The sequence below is a fragment of the Egretta garzetta genome, unplaced genomic scaffold (genome assembly GCF_000687185.1).
Source record: "Egretta garzetta isolate BGI_Z169 unplaced genomic scaffold, ASM68718v1 scaffold309, whole genome shotgun sequence".
In the NCBI taxonomy this organism is placed as follows: Eukaryota; Metazoa; Chordata; class Aves; order Pelecaniformes; family Ardeidae; genus Egretta; species Egretta garzetta.
In genome coordinates this window covers 168,011-193,128 of record NW_009260764.1, presented here as the reverse complement: position 1 = coordinate 193,128, position 25,118 = coordinate 168,011, and the positions used below count along the sequence as shown (strand labels likewise).

The window sequence follows — 25,118 nt, the reverse complement described above, 5'->3', positions numbered from 1 at the left end:
GTTGGAAGGATATGATCTAAAGTGGGAATGATAAAGCACCAGATCGAGAGCTGAAAGATTTGGTTTCAGGTCCTATTCGTAGCTGCACAGCCACCATTCCAGAAAGGGTGGTCAGATGAGGATGTGTTACAGAAGGTTTTGTGTTGCCTGCTGTCCCACCTGTACCTTTAATGCATCAACTCTTCATTTGGAGTGCTGAGTAGTCTTTGACGTGAAGAGCTGTTTCAATCTGAAGTACCTTTTCTGGAAATACTGTAATTTGCTCACTGAGAAGAGCAGCAAATGCCTGTGTGTCAGTATGGATGTCCCGATAAGACTGTTTTCTTTGCCTAGTGGTTGCGTCTTCATCATCACCTTTCACTGCAATTACCTGCTGTGGAAGCTTTGTGTGCTTCTCTGGAAACAATGATCACACAGATAAGCTGACCAGCCAAAAGAAACCCTGAGGAGGGGAAAGAGGCTTTGAAGTTTTCTGCTTGCTTTCTAGAAAGAGGTATGAGCAAAGTTAACAAACGGTTGTCAAAGGTCACTCTTTGCCTTTCTGTCAAGAAGGCAAGTGTGTAGCTGGCGTGGTTTTGTGCTGCGTAGCAGCGGCTGACAGTCCTGCTCACAATGTGCATTGTCACTGTGGTAAGGAGAAGGAGAGTTACTCCGAAGTGACACGGCAAATTCCAGCCTGTAATTATTCACCATGCGATGGAGAGCTGAGTCAGGTGATCTGCGCGGGAGATAAAAGGTCCTTGATCCCCAGCGGTTCTGGTAGAGGAATAAACAGATCTGCAGCTTGTTAAACTATGCTGTCTTTTTTTTTTTTTCTTCTTCTTAATTGAATATAAGCGGAAAATGCCTATTAAAGGTGTTCCATTTCTGACATTAAAAAAAAAAAAGATCATTGCGTGCCCCATAGGGGTGGTTCTAGCAAGGTACTGATGGCATTTGGTTGGATAAATGCAGGGCTTCTTGCCGGGCTGCTTGTGTATGTGAAAGGAGAAGGGTGTTGCTGCAAAGTTTGCTTCAGATGACTCCTTACCGTGTCTCTAAGCTGGAGGAAAGCAGATGTATTCCTATGGTGTGTCCGTAAGAACTGCAGGCTCGGTTTCACAACAGAGCCTTTGGCAGCTGTATTGGCCCGAGACACTCTCACCTCTTAGCACCTCGCTCTTTTCCCTCTCAGAGAGCACAGGCGCCGCAGCTCTGCATTTTGTAAAGCTGTGAACTTTGGCAAACTGGAGAGGGCGATTGATTAAACTGAGGAATGCAAGCCTTGCTTCTTAAAAAAATACCAAACCATTTACTGAATTTCATTAGCAGTGAAAGCGTTTGTAGGTGACCAAATGATAAATTATTTTTGTACGGTTTGTTTAAGCTTGTGGCAATCCTGAAAACATACTGAACAATGCAAGACTGAAGCCTGTCTTACGTTAGCAAAAAGCAGATTTCGTAATAGTAAAGTGCTCATGTTAATTTTTTTTTGAGACTGAGACCTGTGTTTATTCTTAGGGCAGAAACTTTAAGTGATCCCTTGTGGATTTAAAAAAAGAACAATTCTCATTGTAATTGGAATGAAAACCTCCATACTTGTGCGATTTTGGATTGGAAGTTGCCACAGTGAAAAGGGGGAAGTATTGTTATTTTCAGTTCACAGACAGGAAGCCCAGATGCACAGAGGTGAGGCGGGTGCTGGGTGGCACAAGCCAGCAGCAGAGCCAGGCGCAGATCTGAGATCTTTTGGCGCCCAGCCCTCAGCTCCATAGGTGAGGGTGCATTAGCACCCACAAAGGAAGAGACTTTTAAATACACAGCGCGGTAACTCATAAATGGATGTCTGTGCAGCGTGCTGGGAGTTTGTGTGTTCGTCTACGTGTTCAGGTAATCTGAGGCTTCGCTATGACAGTGATAGTATGTTTCAGTGGAACACACATTGATATAAACCAACTGTATTTGTGGAATTTCTCCTCTCTGCTTTAAATTCTTGAGTCCCTCTTGAAAATGTCCTGAATTTTAAAAGTCCTGTGGGGCAGAAAAAAGTCAATTATTGAGTCCCAAACAGGGAGAATCATGGATGAAGACAAAGCAAATGAGTCAGATATAAATAATCCTATTATGTCTTGGCTGCAGCCACACCTAGAAACCTTGAACAAACATTGCTGTTCTGTTTAGTTATTCCTGCGTTTGATACACTTTACTTGTTAAGTCCTGTTTTAAAATTGCAGCATGTAAAAATTGTGTGGGGCTAGTCGCCATTAGTGTTAAAAGACTTACGAATGTTGTCTTAGTCATTTTGACCAGAGACATGGACGCCTGTGCTAGAACATATTTAATTTGCTCTCATATTTCCCCAAAATCAGAAAAATACAAAACCTTGGAGTTGGTGTTGCCTTGGAAGGCTTTCAAGGCAATTCTTTTTGCAGTAGGCCTTTAAAAAAGTGTCTGGCTAGAACAGCAAACAGGAAGATGTAATTACCCTTTGGCTTTTGTGTATCAAAACATTGTTCATTGTACAGAGCTTTGGTAAAACACTTTGAGTAGTATTATAGCTTACAGCATGGAAGCCATAAAGAAAAGCGTTTGGATCTAGCAAAATCATGCTTGATGTATTAGGATTACTGTCATGCATCTTTCTAGGTAATTACTTACCTGATGGCATGTGTCTCTTTCTTTCCTCTTCCGTGGTGGATAAGCTGATTTTTAATAAATCTGAACAAAGCTGTTTTTCAGATGAGACTTACAGAAAAAAGAAAAGCGGGACCCTTCTTCTCCCTCCCTCCTCTGATTCTAGTTCTTCTGCTGTAGGTCTGGTAAAGGGGGGGCCTGAATTCTTGTCTGTTAAGTGTGGCTGCCGCTAATTGCAAGGGGTTTTTAACAGAGGTTGGGGTTTGTTTTCTGGTTCTCATCCAAACAGGTACCATTTGCTTTGCATTGTTCTTTTGTACTGACTGCTATCGTTTGGGCTTTGTATGTGGCCTATGAAATGTGATCTCTGGCTCAAACGAGTTGTAAAGATTTGCCTTGCGCACGCTCACCTGCAGTAATCCTCGGTTTATCAGTGTTGCAGGGTGACAGCTCGTGCCACTCAACCCATTCATTTCCCTGGGATGGGAAGGAAATTTCTTGTGTTGAACCTGATGGGGAAAGCCAAACAGAAATAAAAGTTCATGTACTGGCAGCTCCTCAGGGCCTTGTTATGGAGGCTCACTCTCCTCTATTTTGAGTCTGTAGCAAAGGTGATGCTTTCTTTTTTTCACATTCTAGAGGTTTAAATGGATTCAGCAAAGCAACAAGGGAGGGGGGGCATGAGGTGAGGTAGATGATGGTGGCAAAGTTCTCCATGCCACGCACGATGCCATAAGTGGGACTCTTCTCTTGGGAAAATAATGACTTCTTAAGTTCTCTTGTTTAAAATTGCAGAATACCTTCCTGTGAACAATAAAATGGTGTGAAGGAGATACGTTGTATGGCACTGGAGGCACACTCCTCTTGCAGCAGAGACAGAACTGTTCAGGCAGAAGGATTAAAGGAAAGACTTGGCATGGAGAACTGGGGAAGGAGTAAATAGTCTTCTATTAGAATTGAGTTTGGCTTCAGGTTATGAAAGATCTGGCTGCAGTACAGCTTAGAGCGTGTTTGCTGCTTTCTATTGCTCTCACCATGCAAAGTGACAACCTCTCAGTTGTGCTGGTACAGCTGCTCACTGGTCTGTCTTGGGATCTGGACTGAGGAGCTGACAGGCTTAAAAAAATTAACAGTATTGCTGTTGTATACTTGACATCATGAAGGGGGTAGCCTGCAGAATAGTCCCAGAAAGGAAGAATGAAAGGAACTAGTGGAGTGGAGAGATCTGGGCGATGTAAGAGTGGGTTTTTTTCTGTAATTCTGCTATCAAGAATAGCTATTTAAGAATAGCTTAAATTCTCTGTGGGTGAAATGTGACAAAAAGTCTCCAAGAGTTATTGTCACACTGGAGTAAGCTAGCAGTGGTTGGATTGTTTCCATGTTTTAAAGGGGTTGTTTGAAGCTGTTTCATAGATTCCTAGTTGAAAGGTAGATTTCTGCTCCTTCAGCACATTCTGCCCCAAGCAATTGCAGACAGCATCTTTCTTCTTGACTCACTAAACCAGTTAATGTTTGAGCCTTGAACATATTGTCTGCTATTTAAGTGTTACATACTGTTAGATACGTAAACGAAAAAGACTCTGCTGGTTGTTCCAGGGAGTTACCTCATGGAGGGGAAAAGCTGACTTGGGTTTCCTGCGATATCCTTTACCTCTGATTGTGCAGGGTGCAAATTCAAAGCCCGGCCTTATCTATGGATGGAGGCACATATGAAGAGGAAGAAGGCAGCTAGGCTAGGGCAGCGTGCCAACTGCTTAAAGCCTTTGTTAGAGACTAAAGGAAACCTGCGCCCATTTCGGCACTAGTACAGCCCCAGGGGCTTTCTTGGCCTCATATGTAAAGAAGATGAAGGCAGCCGCATGGAAATGATAGCACACTTTTGCATGTCAGTCTACATTAGCTCCTTAGGCCCTGGTTGTTGTGTTCGAATGCTAAGATCTTGTGCTTAATTCTCAGGATTTTCATCCTGTGGGTCTGTCAGTATAGCACTTAAGCCATCTGTTGAAACTAAACCACGAGGAAAGTATCTTCTGCGCAAGAGCGCTTGCAAAACCGGCCTCTTATTGAACTGCTCAGAGCCTGTATGTGACTTCATTCTGATCACAAGGAAGGAGATGTCTCCAGTGGTCAGGCTTTGCTGCCTTACCTCTGGGAAAGGTGTCTGTCTCCCTGGTGGCTGGTTTTGCCATGTGATAAATTCCTCATTCTCCACTGCTTGTGTGCTGAAATACAAAAGAGACAAACTCAAGTATCAGAATAACCATCAATTTTAAACCAGTGCAACCAAGCGAATTAGAAATGGGCATTCTTTCACTCTCAGATCTGTGCTGCTCTGCCACTTCCCTCTCCTCTGCACGAAAAGAAGATTTTGGAGTCATTTATAGCTGTTATGCCAGTCTCATCAGGACTGCTAGGTACAGTACCGTCTGCAGTAGTGAGTGGTTGACTTCTGCAGACCGCTTCTGGGCTAGGGCTTTTCTTTTCCTTTTAGAGCTTTTAACGTGAAATAATTGTATCTGTGCACAGCACAATTGATACAGGTATCATACTTCAGAGAACTGTGATGGAAGAGCCAGGGTGTGAGCACATCCTGCGTTTGTGGCTTCTGTGTGTTTGTGTATTCTCATGGGCACGGTAGCTACCTGAGCGGGACTTCAGGGTTTCAGGAGAAATTTTGCTGCGTCTTCCTCCGGCAGAAATAGCTAGGGCTAGAGGGAGCATCTCTCCGGAGTGTCTTGAATAGAGGCTGAGGTACTACAGCCTACAAGGTGTTTTTTATGGATGCTTCAGGTTGGCTGGCACTGAAAAGGCAGATCAGCGTTGTATTTGGTAGGAAGATCTAAGCTGGGCTACCCCACGGAATTTGTTGTACAGTGCTGTCTTACGCTTCTAGAATTCCCAGTGCTTAAGAAGAAATGATCCTGTTGTGCAAGGGATATCGAAGAGAAGTGGTTGTTTTGTTTCCCAAACATCATCATTTCTCTTAAGAGACTATTACATAGCGTGGCACAAATTCTACTTACATGAAACATATGGAGTCAGCAGACAAGTCGTACTGAACAAATTGGAGGGCAGCAATCCAAACCGATGCCTGTTGTCTACAGTCCTCCTTTTTCAGAGTTTTTGCTTAATTGCAAGCTTTCTATTTGGACTTTAATTCTTCAGTTTCTCTTTCTTGGCAGAATATCTTGTCTTAAATTATTGTTGTCAACACATCCTCAGCCCTTCCTGCTTCCCCCCGCCCCATCCCCCTAAATTGTGTAGCACGGCCTGTGGTGCTTCAGATTGCTATAAAAAGGCCATTATGTTTGTAGTTGAAAGCAAAGCCTGCTGTGAATACAATATTTTATCAAAAAGATACAAGCATCTCCCTGTTAATATTATTACATTGACACACTGGTTTTATAAACGGTTTGGTATTCTTTGAAATGGTTGATATCTAGTGATTATGGCTCCATTAGGCGTAGTAACAGATGGTTCATATACAAGTACTTTTCATGTTGTCATCTATAGCAGAAATACTGAAATGAGAGGGGATGTTAAATTCTCATCTCTTCCATGGTAAGGCTGAGAAGTTAGCACGTGGTGTGGTGGAGGATCTCCTATTAACGTAAGATTGTGTGACCAGGGAGGAAGTAAACTAATAGCTGGAATGGGGGCTAATGAATCATGCTGGAGCAAGACAGTAGAGAGCACGGATACTGGAGTGGATTGTAAGCCAGTGGAGGAAGACTACAATTAGGATGACCTTTGGATGGGTGGACCCCAGTATTCTGTAGGATTTCCAGGTTTTAGAAGAGGTAGGATTCCTGCAGTTACTGAGTTGGAGGGAGAGGCCTGGAAAGTCCCTGCCTTCTTTACCAGCCAAAACAGAGGTGGAACTAGGCCATGGACATCAGATAACATTGCCAAGGTCATACTGTGGAGCTGAAGCAGCAGCTTTACCAAACATCTGCAGTTGCCCTGTGCACCTGCATTCATCAATGGCTTCCCTCATGCTTTTTTCAACAGGCATGATGTGGAATTGGAGAACTCTGTGTCCTCACAAATAACACTTAACTCTAGTTTAACACCCTCCGCAATTCTTAGCTTGCTTTCTCAGGTGATGCTTTTGTCTCGTTTATTTGGTTTGTTGGTTTGGTGGGGTTTTTTCTGGACATTTTAGAGTTTTATATTCTTAAATTTTGCTCTGTCCATCCCTAGAGAAATGAGCTAGCACTTCAGGGTTTTTTCCTGCGAGAACCAGAGAATTCAAAGTCCTGGGGTTCTGTTCCAGATGAGTAAATTGGAGGGTTTATATGTTATTTTGCATAGTAATAAAAACAGGCTGATACTGTTAGAATTAAGTGCTAGTGGGAAATAAAGCAAAAAAGACGAGTTTGTCATTTAAAGTAATTCTGCTTACACCTTTGAGGGAGATTGGCTATTGCTAAGAGAAACTGCACAGTCACCTTTGCTTTAAATTTATTGCAGAATGAAAAATTTAAATATGATCTCACTCTCATTAAAATTAGGTAATTGATGTCATCATTCAATTAAAAGATATTTGGGAGCTTTTGGCAAATCATTGCAGGCTGCTATTAAGACCTGAGCAGCCAAGCATCCTTAAATTGGAGGGATTGGGGGATAGTTCTTTAACTATCTTTGTTAAGTGAAAGATAGTTCTTTAACTATCTTTGTTAAGTGAAAGATAAGGGAGCATCTCAACAAAATAACTAGCAAATCCGACCAAACCAACCCACCCTTAACTGCTGTAAGGCAGCGCTAGCAGTGTACTTCTCCTTGATGGAGATTCCTGCCACGAGGTTAGTTAGGGTCGAAGCACAATTCTGAAGTGAAGTTGAATACATTCCTCTTAATGCGCTTGTCTCTCCAGGTACTGAGCTGGAAGACGAGTGTTCTGAATACGCACGTGTGTCAAAAGTGGGGCTTTGAAGGGAGCGATTCTAACTTCATCTTCAGCACAATTTTTTCTCGTCATGCTAAACACAACTGTAAGGCCAACGCAGTATTGATAACCTTTTGTCTCTGCTTTTCATTAGCTGGCATTATACCAATTAACTGTTGTGACTAGTTTACTGTGAATACATTTTGCTGGTTGTTGCTCTTTCAGACAGCCTGCAGTTCCCAACCTGTACAGCTATAGCTTGGGTTTTTTTTCTGTTTTATTCATAATTCCATCTAGGCATCACTGTTTGCAGGAAATCTTTCATCTCTAGCTCTGGGCTATGCAGAACTGGAGTGGCAAAGGAGACTTGTGGTTTTGTGCTGGCTTCATCATTTTCAGAATATTAATATTTAATTTAGGCTTTTTAAAGCTTTTAGCAGATTTGTCAGGCTTTCTTCCCTGTGGTAGTGTATGTGAGGACAACTTGAGAGAGCGTTCTGATTAACTTACAATATGGAAAGTGGTTTTACTTATTTTGATTTATGACTGAAATACTTTTAAGAAGCTCATCCTGTTCTGTGAGTAACTTTGCCATAAACTTAACCATAAACTAGACCCAGCAGTTTTCCCTTTTCTCCAGCTAGAGTCCAGCCAAGCAAATACTGTATCACATCCAACTAACACTTTTTCTTGCCCATAAAGACCAGTCTGTATAGTCACTCTCCAGTGAACAACGTGGATGCAGTCACTGTGCTGTGTGGGGAGTAGCAGGTTTCAGAGAACCCCTCAGTGGCATGTACTCTGCCACTGCTTGTTCTCCCACTCCGCGCTGGGCGGGACACCGATGCTGAACTCTGCTGGTCCAGAGGAGGGCTACAAAAATGATCCGAGGGCTGGAGCACCTCTCCTATGAGGACAGGCTGAGAGAGTTGGGCTTGTTCAGTCTGGAGAAAAGAAGGCTGCGGGGAGACCTGATTGCGGCCTTCCAGTACCTAAAGGGGGCCTATAGGAAAGATGGGGAACGTCTTTTTAGTAGGGCCAGCTGTGTTAGGACAAGGGGAAATGGTTTTAAACTAGAACAGGGTAGGTTCAGGCTAGAGGTAAGGAAGAATTCTTTACAATGAGGGTGGTAAAACACTGGAACAGGTTGCCCAGAGAGGGGGTGGAGGCCCCATCCCTGGGAACATTCAAGACCAGGTTGGATGGGGCTCTGAGCAACCTGATCTAGTTAGCAGTGTCCCTGCTCACTGCAGGGGGGTTGGACTAGATGACCACTAGTGGTCCCTTCCAACCCTAAACATTCTATGATTCTATGACTCTAACTGCTCAATCTCAAAAGTCATTTTGCCATGGCAGAAATCATTCTGTTCTCAGCTCGAGCCCTGTGTTGCAGTGCCAACGCGCGTGTTTTGGTGACGAGGAAGTGTTCAACTTTGACTTGGCTAGGGCTGAAATGTGGTTATTTACACTGCTGTTATGGGTTTAGAAGTTTATATAAATGGTATTTCATAAGTTTGGACCCATTTTTATGGTAAACTTGACCTTGGAGAGATTGCAGTTTGTTAGCATGAATGCACCAGGAAATTTTTATCTGTTGCTAGAAATACAGTTTCTTCTTTTCCAAATTCAAGATATTTTGCTCAAGTGAAGAGCACACGACGTTGAGGGCAGATCTGGTGCAGGTAGGTTGCCTTTCAGTGCATGAGATAATGCAGCCTGAAAAATATTTGGAACCAGTTTAGAGATTGATTGGGGATTTTTTTTCACTCTGACTGTGCAGCTGCCTTCAGTACACAAGCTCGTAGTTGTTTTGCATTGTGCTTGCTAAGTTCTTGATTAGGCCTGCGCAGGAGTTTATGCTTTTCAGCTGACAGCCCTCTGAGCTGTGACCGAATCCCTCTTCGAGCCTCCTGAAATCTGGTGTTCTCCATTCAAGATGGAAACAACAAAGGGGAAATGCAGTTGGTGTTCTGGCCTCTGGCAGAGGCCGTTTTTGTTTACCAGTTAATGTTTCTTTCCAGTTGGCTAGTGTTTGCTGGGTCAGTTGATCTCTTGTTTAAAATAATTTGTTTACCGCTAACTCTGTCTTTTGATACTTCAATGTTGAATTTACCAACAGGAGGTTTTCATTTACCTGCTGAAAGCTGTGTCCTTTCTAGAGGAACAAGTTTGTTTTTCTTCCCTTTTTGTTATAAATAAACCACAAAGAGTTTATTTCCACTGTATCAAATGTCCCTGGCCTTCGTGGGAGCAGAGTGCAGAAGCATCAAAATCAAACAGAACAGTTTGGAGACTAATTGTATTTAGGTGTTCGCTTATCCAGCAAAGCAATATTTGCTTGCTGTTCCGATATGCCAGGTGACAGATGTAAAACTCGCTTCCTTTTGCATTGATATTCAGCTCCTGTGTGTAGTTAGGGGGCTGACTCATTAATATTACAAGTGTCATACGTATTGTGTTAGGGCCAGTCCCCATTTTGCAGTCCTCTGAAGTGGAGACAGTGGTGTTGGAAGCTCTCCAATTTGTTCTTCACGAGGCTTCTGTCAGTGAGATTATTAGGCTTTAATCTGTCCCGTGGTGATAGCTTTGCTTTTCCAGAAGGGAGTTACTTCTGTGTGTGGATCAGCCCACGCCAGAACTGGTCACTGGCCTGGTGAGAGGATGCCTGCTGTCATGAGGAGAGCTTACCTTACAGAGGAGCCAGCGCCGTCAGATTTTCTGAGCCACTCGGAATATTAAAGCAGCTTTATGGAAATACTGGCCTAGGTAGACCGGGGCTAGGGAGGAATTCAGATGAGATGTTTTCTCAGCCTCTCTATCTAGACTGCTGCCGAGATTGTAGTTGCTGTGCGAACAAAGCAGCGATTGTCCAAAGCTTGGTGTCATCCTCTGTTTTTTGTTTTATTGAGAGCCTCGATTCCCCACTCACTGAGACTTTCAAGCAAGGTGTTTTGGAGTAATTTGTTGCGATTACTCTGCTGTTACTGTCTGCTTTATTTTTCACTAATGAAAAATGAACAAGATAGAAATTTTCTCATGCAGAGTTTGGATATGTGAATGTTTCATGAGCAAATGTGATCTCAGAAGCAGCTTCTTAACAAGGTTGCAGTGACAAATTTTGCAATAAGCACACAGTGTTTTGGAAGCATATTGTATTGTAAATAATTCCTGTATTAATTTGCTGTCAAAGACTTAAGACTAAATCACATGTGTAACCGCAATATCTTTTTTCGTAAGCCCTCTTGTTCATTGTGTTTGCGTTCTTTTTTCTTTTTGTCAGGCTGCTGACTGTGTGCTCTTAAATAATCGTACTGATTTCTCCACACTTCCTTCCCTCTACGAGTAAGATGTTTGAGAATTCAGTTTATTTAAATTGGAAAAGGAAATATTGCACCCTTAGAGGGGCCACAGTAGGAAAAGTCACTGTAAGTAATAATTGTGGGTTTGGAGATAGCTTGTTGAATAAAATCTTTTTTATTTTTAAGTCTGCTTGTTTAGGTTCAAGCTCCACCGGTGTCAATGTAGAAAGGATATTTGTCTTCACGGTTTTGTGAAAATATATTATGACAGTGGTGACATACTGATACAAGGCAAGAAAAATCCGTGTGTTAGGATCTTGCCATTTTGGAACGACAGAAGTATCTGTCTGATACCACACCATCCTGCGTAACAAGGCCAGCACATGGAGATTGACCGTTCCTTCTTTTTATGACAATAGCATGGTTTTTCTACTGAAAGGCAGGCAGAGTGAGGGCCGCTTTGTACCAAAAGTCGCCTCTTGTCCTCTTCAAAGAGCTGTTAGTGTGCAGAGGTGCGTATTTTCCCTTGGAGAAGCCAAGTTCAGTAACTTTGCAGCGGATTTGCACCATGCAGCTGGACTGTTGAGCTGTGCTATGAGGGTTCTCGTCTTTGCTGCTCTAGTACGTTTTGCCCATTATTTTGATCTTCCACGCAGCTTAAAGGCTTTCACATAAGAAGGATCTTGCCACATTCTGCTCGCCAGCCTCTGAACAAAGTGCTTCTGAAGCAGACATTGACTCTCCTTTAGCATGCCGAAAGAGCCCTGAACAGAAGTCGTTCCTTGCATGATCTTTCTTGTAAAGAGCATTGCAGCTGACAGAATAATGGGTTTTCTTAGGCTTGCTGGTGACATGCCAACATGGTTTCCTTAGCAGTGAAATTCCTCAAGAAGCCATGGTTGCTGATGTAAACATAACTGAAGGCTTAACACAGCCCATACTGAGCTCGGGGCCTTGCTGTACAGTGCATTTTTCTTCCGCTCTTTCTATTTAAATCTGGTTTCCCAAGCTTGTAACCAACTTGAATGGGTCGTACTCTTCAATCCAGCAAAGACAGCCTGGTCTCTGCTTAGAGGAGCCTGCACAGGCTCCAGGGCTTGTACGCAGCAAGCATCGCTCCATGGGGCAGCCATCCATTAACTTGAATATAGCTCTGGTTTTGTAGAACTGAGTATGGGATGGAGGGGGGTTATTTTTAATTACCATGTGCAGAGCAGGTTTAAGGTTATTTAACAAAGGGCTTTGGTTCCCACTAGTCAGGCTTAAAAGAAATGAATAGCAAAACCAAGAACAGTTTCAGAGCTGCAGCACTGTCTCCCTCCTGTCTTTTTGTCAGGTACGCTTCTGGAATTTGGTGGGAGTTTCCGAAAGCAAATTACTAGTGTTGCACACTAATTTGAGGCTGGGTAAAAGATTAGTAATTGTATTGGTTTAACTTTAAGTAGTGGAATCCTGCTATGGTGACTAATACTGTTTAATAGTAACTATCCTAGAGTAAGTACTTGTTAGTGCTGTAAAATCCCTGTGGTTTGTGTTTCAGATTTCAGTGCTTTGGGAAAAACAATGTTATGGCTCACTGAGCAGCCATCCTTTTCTCTGCTGCTTTTTTTTCTCTGAAATGGGAGTGACATCCTTATGAACACACGCTTGGTACTGCCTCCCTGGTAACAGATGATAGGACGAGGGGGAATGGTTTGAAGCTGCGGCCAGGGCAGGTTTAGGCTGGACGTTAGGAAAAACTTCTTCACCGAAAGGGTTGTCAGGCTCTGGAATGGGCTGCCCAGGGAGGTGGTAGAGTCCTCCTCCCTGGAGGGATTTAAAAGAAGGATGGATGAGGTGCTTAGGGCCAGGGTTTAGTGGTGGGATGGCAGGGTTAGGTTAAAGGTTGGACTCGATGATCTCAAAGGGCTTTTCCAACCAAAGTGATTCTATGATTCTATTTGGGAAAGCCAGGGCAGGAGGCATGTGGGAAAACACGTCGCAGTAGGTGTCTCACCTCTTTAGTTTTGAAAAATTCATTCTTGCAACTGATATTTTTTTTTTATGTTGATTTTTCTTTGGGGAGTGACCTTTTAAGTGCTAATGCTTTCATTAAGATATCTTTCTTTGTTTCATCACGCATAATCATTGAGCTCATCACACTATGATTTGGAATAGCATTTTCCCATCTGGAAATACGTAATTATTGTGCTACTGAGCAGAATGACATGCCAAGTAGGTTAGTGCTCTGTTAACGCGGTGTTTAAAGGAGGTCAGAGTTGCATTTCCATACCTGAAGACTTTGTGTGAGCAGCGCTATGTTTGATCAATAGATAGGGGAATAATTGCTCTTAACTTCTTCCTTCTCCCATTCTCGCATCTTATTCAAGAATCTAGAGTTTAATTACGAAAAGTAACTTCAGGTGCAGTTGCACTGAAATGGGCTGCATATCCAAACTGCTTTTCGGGATGGGTTGGCAAGGTGTTGCTACAGCGTCGGATTTGAAGGAGAGTTACCCGCAAGGAGTACCTATGGCAGTTGGCTTATGTTAGAAAAATTGAAGCCTGTTTCAAGAGAATCATTAAATATTGGCAACCAAGAGCCATGAAAGAGGAGGTGAGAGGAATTGCGCGCAGGATTAAAACCCATAGTGACTTCTATTTTAACCTTATCCCAGGTCGATCCCCTGTGGTAATATTCTGATGGTTTTGTGTAGCCACGTTAGCTGCTGAAAAAAAAGCTACAAAAAATATGATCGGGTTTCTGGGCAAGAGCACTGAGAGGGAAACGGCCCTGTCGAGGGCCTGTCCTCCCCTGGAAGCGAGGTGCAGAATAAAGGCCAGGGACTGACTGGTTTCATTGAATACCTCGGACTGGAAACTGGTGTCCACGATGGTTGTGGGTGGGGAAGAAGCTTCATACATCTGACTTTAATCAATCACCATGTTTGTCAGAGCCCCAGACTGTCACCAAATGATGCTTACTGCGGGTTGTGGTAAACCCAAGAGGAAGATCTCATTTGGCTTTCTAATCGTGGGTGGTTATCTACGTGAGTCTTGGGTATTTTACAGCAAGAGACAGACTTCTTTGTGGGAGCCTGCATGGTTTTGTCTTTATTTTTATTCCTGGGCTAAAACCAGGCTTGATTTGGAAAATCATCTGTCCGTGCTGGTCTGTCTTGTGGAGAAAGTGCAGACTGTTTAGAATAGGCAGAGAGTTTACGTGCGTGCAATCTTTTGTAGTTGGGCTGGACGGACAACTCCTGGGAGAAGGTTATCAGCACTCACTGGTCTAATAATTCAGTTTCTACCTTAAGGAAGGCAATGGTGTACCTACCTGCTGCGTAAGTGCTGAATCACAGGGCTGTTACTCTTGCACAAAGTTTAGTCATTTCCTGAGAAACTTTTATTTTCAGTCTAGTGGTGGAGGGCCAGGTCTGTGCGTTTGTGCTGAGGGTTAAATACCTGCCAATTTCTGCTAGTGGCTGTGACCAGGAGGTTAGTCAGAAAAGAGTATTATCCAGGGCAGAATCGCTTCATCTGGGGTTTTTTAAATGTGTTGTGAGTTGTCTTGCTTTACTGAGCTCAGGCAGTGAGCGTAGCCAGTTCTTGCATACGTGTATGTGACACTTCCAGTTTCTCCTCATTTAAATGTGTTGCTCCGATGCAGGACTTGTATTCTAAACGGTTAAGCGCTCCTACATCTAAACTCACATTCTTCTCATTGACAACTTATTAAAAATAGATGAAAATGTTTCTCTTGAATAGATTTTGTAAAATCCTATTTGTGACAAATCCTTGGGTTTGTGCCCTTTATAGCATTCAAAAGGGAAAATGCATTTTTTCCCCATGATGACTTGTAGCTATTTAAAAGATTCCCCCTCCCCGCCCCCCAGGATGGGGTTACATGCAAGATTTATTATTTCTGTATGGGATTAAGCTATTTATGTGCATGTGCTGGTTTTATGAGTAGCGTGTAAAATTTATATCACTGTACTTTGCAACGGAATATCTTGGATAAAGTTGAATTCAGTGACTGTGTTTTGCAGATGTTTGTTAGAGACAGTGAGCGGAGCCTCTAGTTAGTAGGGTTGTCAGAGTTAACAGAATTTAGTGACGTATTTCAAGGTCTGAAGGGGTTATCTTCAAAGGGTTTTGGAACCTTTTAAAAAACATTTTTCCATTTGTAAAGGTAGATGTTACCCGTGCATTTGCAGCGTGATTTGAGTTGCTGATGTACGAGCGCATCAACGCGTATCCTTTTGGCACAGGTGAAGATCTGAAAGGCAAAGTATTTCTGGCCTTTAGTTCTCACGTACAAACGAGCTAGAGGTATGGCTTGAGGTTTGGCTTCCTGGTCATTTGAGCACCATACCTGGGGAAATGGTTTAAAGAAACTAAGGGCTGAGAATACCATGGTCACGTTGGTGCTGTGTAAACTGCGCACGCAGTCACGTGTAAGAATGTTCTCATGTCTGCTGCAAAGAGAAGAATCAACAGAAGTGTAGTACGTCTAGAAGAGGCTCTTTTATTTACAGTGGTAAGCTTCCAAGCATTTTTCAGTGTCCCAGTCTTGTGAAGCCTTTGAGAACTCATTTTGCTGACCCTGGGTAGTGCCGTTTTCAGCAGAAATGCTAATGATAAGTTATCATATATGTCTCTTTTTTTTTTTTTTTCTTTCTTTGTGAGGAAGGGAGGGTCTTCAGCTGAAGTTGATCTGGTGACACCTCCTTTTCATTGATCACCCCCTGCCCACTCACACAAAGCAAGCTGGACTCTGTCCTTAGCTCACCCAGTTTGGTGATGCATCACATATGGCATCTAAGATTACTGCTCGTAATACACGGGCCCAGACGGGTGAATCGAGGACAGTGGATCATCTGGAACTCTGAAACGCTGTTGGAAGATAACAAGGTTCTTCAGTATAGTTTCAGTAGTTGGATTGATTGTTTAAAGGTAAAACAAAGAAAAAATTAAAAAGGCTTAAGTCACACAGTAAGTGACTTGTGGTAAAGTGCACCCTGTGACCTTAAGTGACACAGAGCCAGACCTCTGCAGCGTGGAAGCCTGGCAGGGACCGTGTATGCAGGGTAGACCATGCCACAAAAACCTAATCTTGAATTGCGTTCTTTTGAAATAATAAATGTTGAGATTAAAATAGTTTTAATTTGGTGAAGCAACATTCATAAGCCTTTAGCAAAGATTTTTGAAACTGTAGAACAGAGTCCCCACAGTGCCGCAGCCAAGTAGCCTTGTACTGTGTATATAAATTAATCTGGAGCTGATCTGTCTGTGAAACTTTTAGTACTGAAACTGTAGCAGTATAATGCTTTTGCTTAACAAACACAGCTTTGTAAGACTTGCTGGTTTTTTCAGTAGCCTATTCATGTTCTTAATGGGAACAGAATGGTGCTGTTAAAGGGAAACTGCAAAGCACAAACCTGTTTGTTTTTCTTACCGTTTGGTTTTGGGGTTTGGGGGGGTGGTGACATATGGAGTGAGTAAGGCTTTATTTCTTTGAAGAAATCAGTGACTTTTTTCTGGAAGACTGTATAGTTTGCAGACCTTGGTATTGTCTTCAAGGAGGAAACCTGATATACGGCTTCACCAGAAGGAAGGAGGAGGGAATCTTTGAAGCTGCATCATCATTTGGCCTCAAACAGAAAGAGTCTTGCCTAAACTTTTTTCAAACACAGCTTTTGTGCTGAAGTTATAGCCAAAGAGTGTTAGGAGTGCTAGACCATTTAACAGGTATAGTCTGTTTGAACACACAGCCCTAGAAGAAAGGTTTAAATGTTGTCTTTTGGGTTGCTGAAGCCTGGGATTGCGGATGTCCTAGCTTTAAGCCTCGGTAAAACCATTGTGGGCGGGGGTGTCTAGAAGTTGCCAGCCCTCCAGGAAGTGGAAGAAAGACGATATGGAGCTGCAAAATAAATAAACGAGGGGTGACAACGTTTCTTACTGAAGTGCTGAACTGATTGGTTTGATACCTATTTTCTGCCTAGACCATAACTGAGACAGTCGTAAGTGCATACCTTCCTCATTTGGGGCTTCTCAAACGTGCCACCTAACATTTCCAAACACACTTGAAATGCCTTATCTGGAAGTGGCATGCAACAAAAGAACATTTTGGACTTTCAGCTACACTTCTGGCTTTCAGTGTCTCCAGTTTGGTGTCTACTTCGGGTCAAGGACAGAAGTCCAAAATCAAGCTCTGCAAAACCAGGCTTTATGTTGTACTCAGAGTAAGTTTGAGATGATAGAGCTACAGGGAGACATTGCCTGTGCCTAGAGATCAAGCTGGGGAGTAGGCAAGAAAGGCAAGGTCATCAAGGTCATTTGTAAGGGTGAGACCTGAAAAGCAGATGCAACGGTGATAATAGAATTTATTTCCTTATTTTTGTTATAATCATGTTACGGTATATGTTGTTAAATAAAGAGAGCAGCTATCTCTGTTTTGGGGCTAATTTCCAGGATTCTCTGCTAACATGAATTGCTAGAAAACTTTGATTTTTTTTTCATTTTTTTTTTTTTTTAAAAGCATAAGAACATTTTTTAAAAATGCATACAAACTGCTTTCAAATTTGAATCTTTTGCTTGATACAGTCAAGTGTTTGGAGGCTTTGTTGGGGAGATGCTGTGCACTACGTGATCATTTTCCTTAATTTCTCCACTGTAGTAATTATGGTTTTGTTAGACAGTAAATGATTCAGTGTTCTCATTCCATGGGGGGAAGGGGAGCAAGGATGTTGAAAGAGGAGTATTGTCTGAGCGTAGCAGGATTAGCTGGTGTTACCACCTTGCACTGATTGAGCACCACTATTTAGAATAGATCATCAACTCTAATTGCTAAAAAGCAGCCTGGCGTCACAGGGTGGTGAGACTCCTGAAGTTTCAGGCTTCTCTATTGCATGATTTGAATATAGGTGTAACATCTAGGCTGATCGGTTGTAGTTCACTGGACTTGTTTCTGCGCTGTGTAAGCCCGTGCCCCTTTGTTTTCTCTGATTGCCGAGTTTATCTTTTCTCTTGCGCTCTCAATGGTCAGAACATCCAGATTGGATTTGCATGATGAGGATGAATTCTAATTTCCTTTCAAGAAATTAGGAGAATCATAAGAAAAAGGAATCTCAGAATCCTTTTTTTTTTTCACTTTTCTAGGGAATTCTGTTTCTCAAATGCATTCTTATTTAATCACAAACCAGCCGGGCCTCTTGCATTTCACCACAGAGGTGTCTGCAGTCAGGATTATTGTCCAGGCATTCCAAGTGAGGAGTATTGCAATGGACAGCAAGATGAGGAATTACTGAAGCAGTGCAATGCCAGTGCCGGCCTCCTGCCAGAGAACCTGTTCTGTGAAGCTGGCTGGGGCTGGTCCATCAAATGCTCTGCAAACGAGCAGGAAAACTGAGCTGGTGGCTCTGCCGGAGAAAATTTCTCATCTGTTGGGATGAGTTAACCTTTGAGAGTAGTGCAGGTGGTGGCAGAGCTTGGCATTGGTTGGGAAGGAAAAACTATGAGTTTGGGTAGCATAAGTGAGGAAAATGGTAGTGCGTGGAGCTGATGAAACAGATGGTGGTGGTGGTGGGCTGGATTTACACTTCAGTCTGTGCTAATGTGCTGGTTATCTGGGGAAGGTGAAGACATCACTGCACCCGAGCTGGTTGCCGTCACTGCAGCAGAGGTGTCAAGGAAGGAGAGCCTGTTCTCCACTGCATCAGTGATCAGCAGCTTAGCTCACTCTCATGTGTCCTTTAAAAACAAAAATGAAAACAAAACACCAAAACCAACCCCTGAAGATTCCTGACATCACATTTTGAGACACAAGGAAAGATCACAACATACAAGAATCTTACGGTTGTTTATGGCAAAAGGGGACTTGGCTGAAAAGAAACTGAAGCTTTGCTTTTTTTTTTTTTGCTTTTTTTTTTTTTTTTTTTTTTTTTCTTTTCCCTGACAAGAATCCCATTTCCTTAGCAGGGCCTCCTCGGCATGTGGAGGCACAACCATGGCTAGCTTAGGATATAGATAAATATAGACTGCAACTGAACAGAAACAGTTGTAGCTGGGAGAGGGCCAAAAGAATGTCTCAGCAGTAATTGTTTGTAATTTCTTTCCTAGGAATGAACAAACACTAGCACCATTTTAAAGCTAAATTGTCAGCTCTCATTTGCTTTGCTAATGCTTGCTTTGTAGTGCTGTGTCTTACATCTGTGTGGAGAGGGGTTGTGGTTCTTGGGTTGTTTTTTCAGCTAGCTGGAAGAACGTAGCGCGCACCAAATGTCACAAAGGGTTGAATTTATGGAAGCGGGGTTGATGATTTACCAGGTTTATGTAGTAGGAGTGAATGGTTCTTGAGATTGCAGTCCTATTGTCTTAGTTCTCTTCCTGTTGCTGTAATTTATGGTATTTGGTGAGGAAGTCCGCATTTATGTTCGGATCTAGCCATTTCCATTTCCTGTAGATCAGCAGAAAAGGAATAGAGTGAAAGAAAATTTCTGTCTTAGTGAATCGTTGCTTTCTGTCTCAATGGATTGGTACCAAATTTGGACTATGTGTGACCAGGGGGAAGAGACTTTATATAATAAATTTGTTCCACTCGTGCCGTGTGTTAAAAGGACACTTGCTTCCAAGACTTGAGATGTCCATTTGGGCATAACTATTGTGGTTGTAGTAATTGCATCAGTATTTTATTAAGATGACTTCACACCTGTCAACCTGTGCCCACCCACAAGGTTTTTTCCAAGAGCCTGAGTCCCTCTGTCTTGCCGGAGCTTTATTTCAGATAATTGTGTTCTGTTTCTAACCTGCATGGATGGCTATCCTTAAATAAAGAACTCTTAATTTATCTGTTTCTTCTAGCCTTTTCAGTCCCTTCTCCCTAGTTCCAGTTCAATAGGGGCAGTCTAAAAATTTAAGCGTTATGCTGTCTAATCCTGTGGGCAGGTGCTTGAGACTGTCGACCTGTTTGTCAAAACAGTGTTTTGGGGTTTGTTTTTTTTTTTTTAAACAAGCTGTACGTGGAAATTCAGCAGTGGGAAGACCCAGTGCTGCAGGGAAGTCCCAGGAATTTATCACCCTGATTTCTGTTGCCTGAGTTTTTCGAGTTGGAACATTCCTGTTATTCCTGCTCTTGCCAAATAGCATTAGGCTTTTTATTTTTTTGTTAGCTTACGCTCAGACAATCCTTTTTTCAAGTAATAATGTAAATGATCTGCATTGCGTGGTAGTTAAGGTTGCAAATAGTGGTTTGGCCTGAGTTACGTTCTTGTTTTTCAGTAGTATCTCACTTCAAATTTCCAAATGCAGATCTGGGAACCATAAGCCTTGCATTTATGTGAGGAGGGGTTTGTTTTATTGGTAGGATATTAGTGTGGAGCAAGTGATTAGAGAGGATTCTTTGCTTCCCAGCACGTAAAACAGAATGCGATGCTTAAACTGAGTGCTGGTATTTGGTCGCAATGTACTGGTACTCCTAGTAATTCCAACAATTTTTCTGTGGCAAATGTTTCATTCTATATAGAGTGTAACCACTGATGTCAAGCGTCCAATTAAATCTTGTGGATAAATTAATGACAAAATAACAAGCTACAAACAAATCTGTGGGTTGGCTTATAAGGAAAATCCCTCCCCCTTTCTGTGCAGGTTTGTTTTTCCTGCAGTGGCAGTCACCCTGGTCTATTTGCTACCCAAATGAACAAGTGTGGGGAATTAAAACTGCCTCTGAAAACAGAGAGGCAAATCTCTGAAAATCTGGTGGATTTTGTAGCTCACGCAGTGGATCAAAGTGTTACCCTTTCGGTGTACAGCCTTCGCATAGCTCTTTTTTGTAGGTGTACTTTTCTTACACTGGCAGCATACCTTTCTTGTGAGCTGGATTAATTTAACTGAGCTATGTATTGCAATCAAGCATTAAAATTAATGCTTTGGTTGGCATTTCAGTGCTTCATGGACATTCTAATTTTCAGCTGCTGGATTTGTTTGGACTTGCTGGGGCCTGACTCAAACACAGTGTTAGAGGAGTGAGATAAAATGTTGTGTGCAAATGCACGCCCTCCGCTAAGTAGTGTAAGTACCCATTTTGGTTTGAAAACTCTTAGTCTAGGTGTTCCAAGTGACGTCGGCATTTGTCTGTCCAGCACAAAGGAATGAAGTCCATTCCCTTTCCAAGCATTTCAGTACTGCAAAATCACATTTATAACCAAAATGGCCTGTTAGTTTTAGCAGGGACGCGGGTTGTGTTGGCAGGCTTAGAGCCTAAACCCTGTAATCACCTTTTCTGATGTGGCCCTGCAGATCAGGCTGGAAGTGTCTGGCAGGAGGATGCTCTAAGGCAGCAAACACAGTGGCCTGTGCTGCTCGGTGTCTAATGCTCCCTGCCTTGCAATAATCAGGCTCACGGCAAGGAAAACACGCCGTTTGCGATCACTAGTTTCTTGTAATACAAATGCGGGCTTAATTTGAGCTTGAGAAGTAATACCAAATAATTCTGTTTTCTTATTGGTATGTGTTTGATTGCTTCCAGTCTTTCGACCCCGAGAGATAAGAGGTTACAAGTGCGGGTCAGGCTACAAAAAGGCTTGAAAGGCTGCAGGGTTTTTTGGTTTAATCCCTTCAAGGTTTCAGTCTTCCTTGTGGTTCTGATGTAATGTGAGAAATTAAAACAAAAGACAGCAGCCAGATGGTACATCTCCAGGATCAGACAGATTAGTTTTTTAAAAAAGGAAAAAGTTTACTAATACTGACTCTTCTCTGGAGTTTTTGCATCTGTGGAGCTCAAGCATCTATCTTCTGCACACTTCTTCCAGCAGGAAAACAGAGGAATTACAGCTACTACCAGGTTAAAAAGCCCACAACCCCCTAGCTCGCTTCCACTGAATATCAAATGGACATGATTAAAAGTCTGGCTTTCTGGATTGTAGCGTGTGCTTGCTGGGCAGTAGTCTAGAAGTTGCCTCTGTTCATCCTTGCGTCAGTTTTTGGAGGTGCCCTAAATGGCTCCTGCAGTGGGTTCACTTTACGTGCTAAAAGCTGTTCTTAATTTGATTAGTTTAGCACAAGGCTCTGAATTTGCACTTTCCCTTTGGCCTGTTGTTTGGGAATTATTCCATCTTGTTAGCCTGAGTTGGCTTTGAGGTTGCAGAATATTTTCATATGCTCAGAGTTTCCCTTTTTAGGTTTTCATTGCTTTGATATTCCATTTAGATAGCTGTTCTGATGCAAATTATTGCATTTAAATAGCGTATAGTGTGTATCTCTGATCCCAAGGGAAACTGCAGTAGTTCTGTAATATGGAGGCTTTGAAACCATAACGTACTCACATTTACCTGGTTTCGGGTTTTCTTCAGCATATGCATTGCTGCGTTCAGATGAAACCTTCCTGTCACTGAAAAGAAATGCAGATGGACCTCAGACTGAAGAATGAGGGCATTGTTAAATGAGTTTTCTTTCCTTGGTTTTAGGGGACATCACGCAAAAGGGGTATGAGAAGAAGAGAGCAAAGCTTCTGGCTCCGTATGTTCCACAAACCCAAGGTAGGTACTTGTTTCGGCTGGCATAAGAATTTTGCATAGCCTTGATATTAAAGGGATCTGTGGAATGGCTGTGGAGCAGTGCGATTTCATTTGCCAGGTCTAAACTATTCCATTTCGTACGTGTTTCCTCAGCTCTCTAAACTGTTCTGTTTCATACATGTTTCCTTAGCTATCGAATAATTACACTGTGGAGGTTGCATGGATGCCATGAAGCCATGGGCAGTACTTTGCCTCTAGTTCCCTTGTTCATATTGAACTCCAGGGATTCCTGGTAGTTCCAGAGCTCTTTGGTGGGTCTCTGTAGAGCTCTGTGTATTTCAACACTTCACATGCCCTGCCTTTATCTCCCACGTACATAAATCACATCCTACTCCCTTGTCAGCTGAGAACTCAGGGGCTTTGAATCAATCGTGAAGTGTGAGGTCCTCAAGAATCATTCTTGAAACCTTCTTAAAAATGGCTTAACTGCAGAGCCGGTCTGTACTGCGTCCTTCTTTCAGCCATCTTAACTCCTTGTTGGAGAAGCATTAGAATTTTCACAATTTGTTGGTTTATTTCACCAGAGTAGCTGAATTCATGTACTTTGTTTACGTCTGTTTCTTTTGCTTCAAAGATCCTTAGCAGTAGAGCTGATTGTATGTAGGATAATTATATATAATCGTAAACTGAAGGATGTGGCTGAAAGCATGCCTAATAATTATTATGGGGATGTTTACCCAAAATATATTGCGCTACTGATATGCTGAGATGCTTAACCATTAAAAACTAATGTGTCTGTCTCTTAGTAGTTTGGGGAGTGAATGGGTATGTCAGGCAGTCGTGACTGGACTTACTGTAATTTACTGAGACTGAAATACTGCCAAAAAAAATGAAAAAAAGAGTGAAGGCTAAAAGTGCATTTATTGACCATCAGCAGTGCCTCCGCTGGGGAAAGATCGTATAGGGGTTTTTCTGCTGAAATTACAGCAGTTCACTTAGGCAATTGCTTGAGGACCATAAAAGGACTCTGCCACTGTCATGCGGTAGCTTCTGGAGTGCCACTCCAAAACACCTGATAGTTGCATTCCTTCTCCCCTCCATCTCAGGTGTTTCTCAACTTTGTTTTGTTTGCATATTCAGCTAAAGCTGGTGCCCTTTCTCTTGTCCAAGACTTCTTGCCGTAGCGGGTGCTTTATGCACAGAAGAGTAGTGTGTTCTGTCTGAGCTGACACACTGAAGGTAGCAAGGCAAGCAAAAATTGCGGCTTAGCCTTCAAATTTGAAATTTTGTTCCCACCAGTGCTCTGAGTACTGAGGACTGCCTCCCTGAACCAAGATGTGATAGGAATCTCCGAGGGCTCGCTTGCTACCTTTGTATCAAATCTGTTTCTGTTATTTAAAGAAACCAAAAACGAATACACATGACTAATCCCTCTTTATGGTCTTTATAAGTAGATATTCGTTAAGCAGGTTTTACAGTCTCCTAGTCCAACCTCTATACCAGTGGAGATCTTGAGCCTTAGAAGGAACTGTGGGCTCCTTCTTGGCAGACTAGCTTTTGTCCTGGAGTCTGGTGGAGGCTGAAGCTCTACAAGTTGCTTTTCATCTGACGACATGATCTTGTGCCCCTCATGCCTGGCACTTCGCACACGTGTTGGGTTTGTGTCAGAAAACGTCATTTAATTAGGAGGAAAAAAAAAAGTGTTTGGCAAGACTGACTGCGGCCCTGCTATTTTAATTGTCGCGCTTTTCAAGGCTGCAGGATGAGCCAAAGTTCAGGAAGAGACACGGGCTGATAGGAGGTCACCAATTAAGATAGCGTTTTGACTGCCGTTCTGGCTCAGCCCTCCAGCTTTTTATATATCTTGTATCCAGCTGCCCCTATATCTGGAAATCTGTTGTAAAAATCATGTTGAAGTCATGCATGAGGGATTCAGAATCAGGTCACCTTGTTAATGAGAAGAAAATCAATTTAGTCCACAACAACAAAAAAATATTTACTTCTGGCATTTAGTGCGTGACGTTTCTCAGAGCTCCTTCTGTACTGATGTATTGTCTCCATTTCATAGCTGTGAAATGAGATGAAGGTAGGTATGACGACATGTCAGGGCATGTCAGCATTATAATTTGGGAGATTCTTATTGCTAAAGCTGTACTCCATTCACATTGCCTCTGGGAGCTTGCCTCATTATTTTAGAGTTAAGGCAACAATGTTAATTACCTAAAGATACATGTTTTCCTGGTGCAACATCCATTTTTGTAAATGGAACTTACTGAGGCGATGGAGCTGTGATACCAGCGTTGTTGCTCCTCTCTTACGTGCTGGCTGCTGCACAAAAGGCTTTGAAGAAAGTATTTTGAGCAGCTTCCCAGGCTGCGCACGTTAAGTAATGCTGCTGATTTCACCGGTGCCTGAGCCAAAACAGGGAGGACAGGCACGGTTATTTCGTGGTACACTACTGACTAACCACCTGCGACAACAGAGACAGGCCGCCCCGCTGTCACCTCGTCCTTGGTGCCTTCTGAATGCGTTTAACTGTAGCTAAACCTTAAGTTCCTTTTTGGAACAGGCTGGGCTCTCTGTGCTTTGAGATGGTGCTTTCATTGGAGTAACGCTGACAGTTGCAAGTCACTCTCAGAGCCATTTGTCAGGCCCAGATATTTTTATGCCTATTTTGTAAGATGCAATGCGACACTATTTTTTGCTATTTTGAAAAACGCTTTTTGGATGAACACACGAACTGCTCTGCTGCGAAGAGGTGGTATGGTAACTCACCTCCTCTTGAAACTGGTTTTTGCTGCAGACTACAGCCAAACTTCTGCCTAG

At 42.7% G+C, this 25,118-nt stretch overlaps 1 protein-coding gene across 1 annotated transcript in view; it reads left to right on the top strand.

The window, feature by feature from the left end:
* The first annotated feature begins 409 nt into the window (after positions 1 to 409).
* The window catches only part of DIP2B (disco interacting protein 2 homolog B), a 61,885-nt gene continuing 37,176 nt past the window's right edge, over positions 410 to 25,118 (top strand). The window contains 2 exon segments of the mRNA XM_009646108.2: positions 410 to 493; positions 22,242 to 22,313. The gene's annotated coding sequence lies outside the window, so the exon portion shown is untranslated.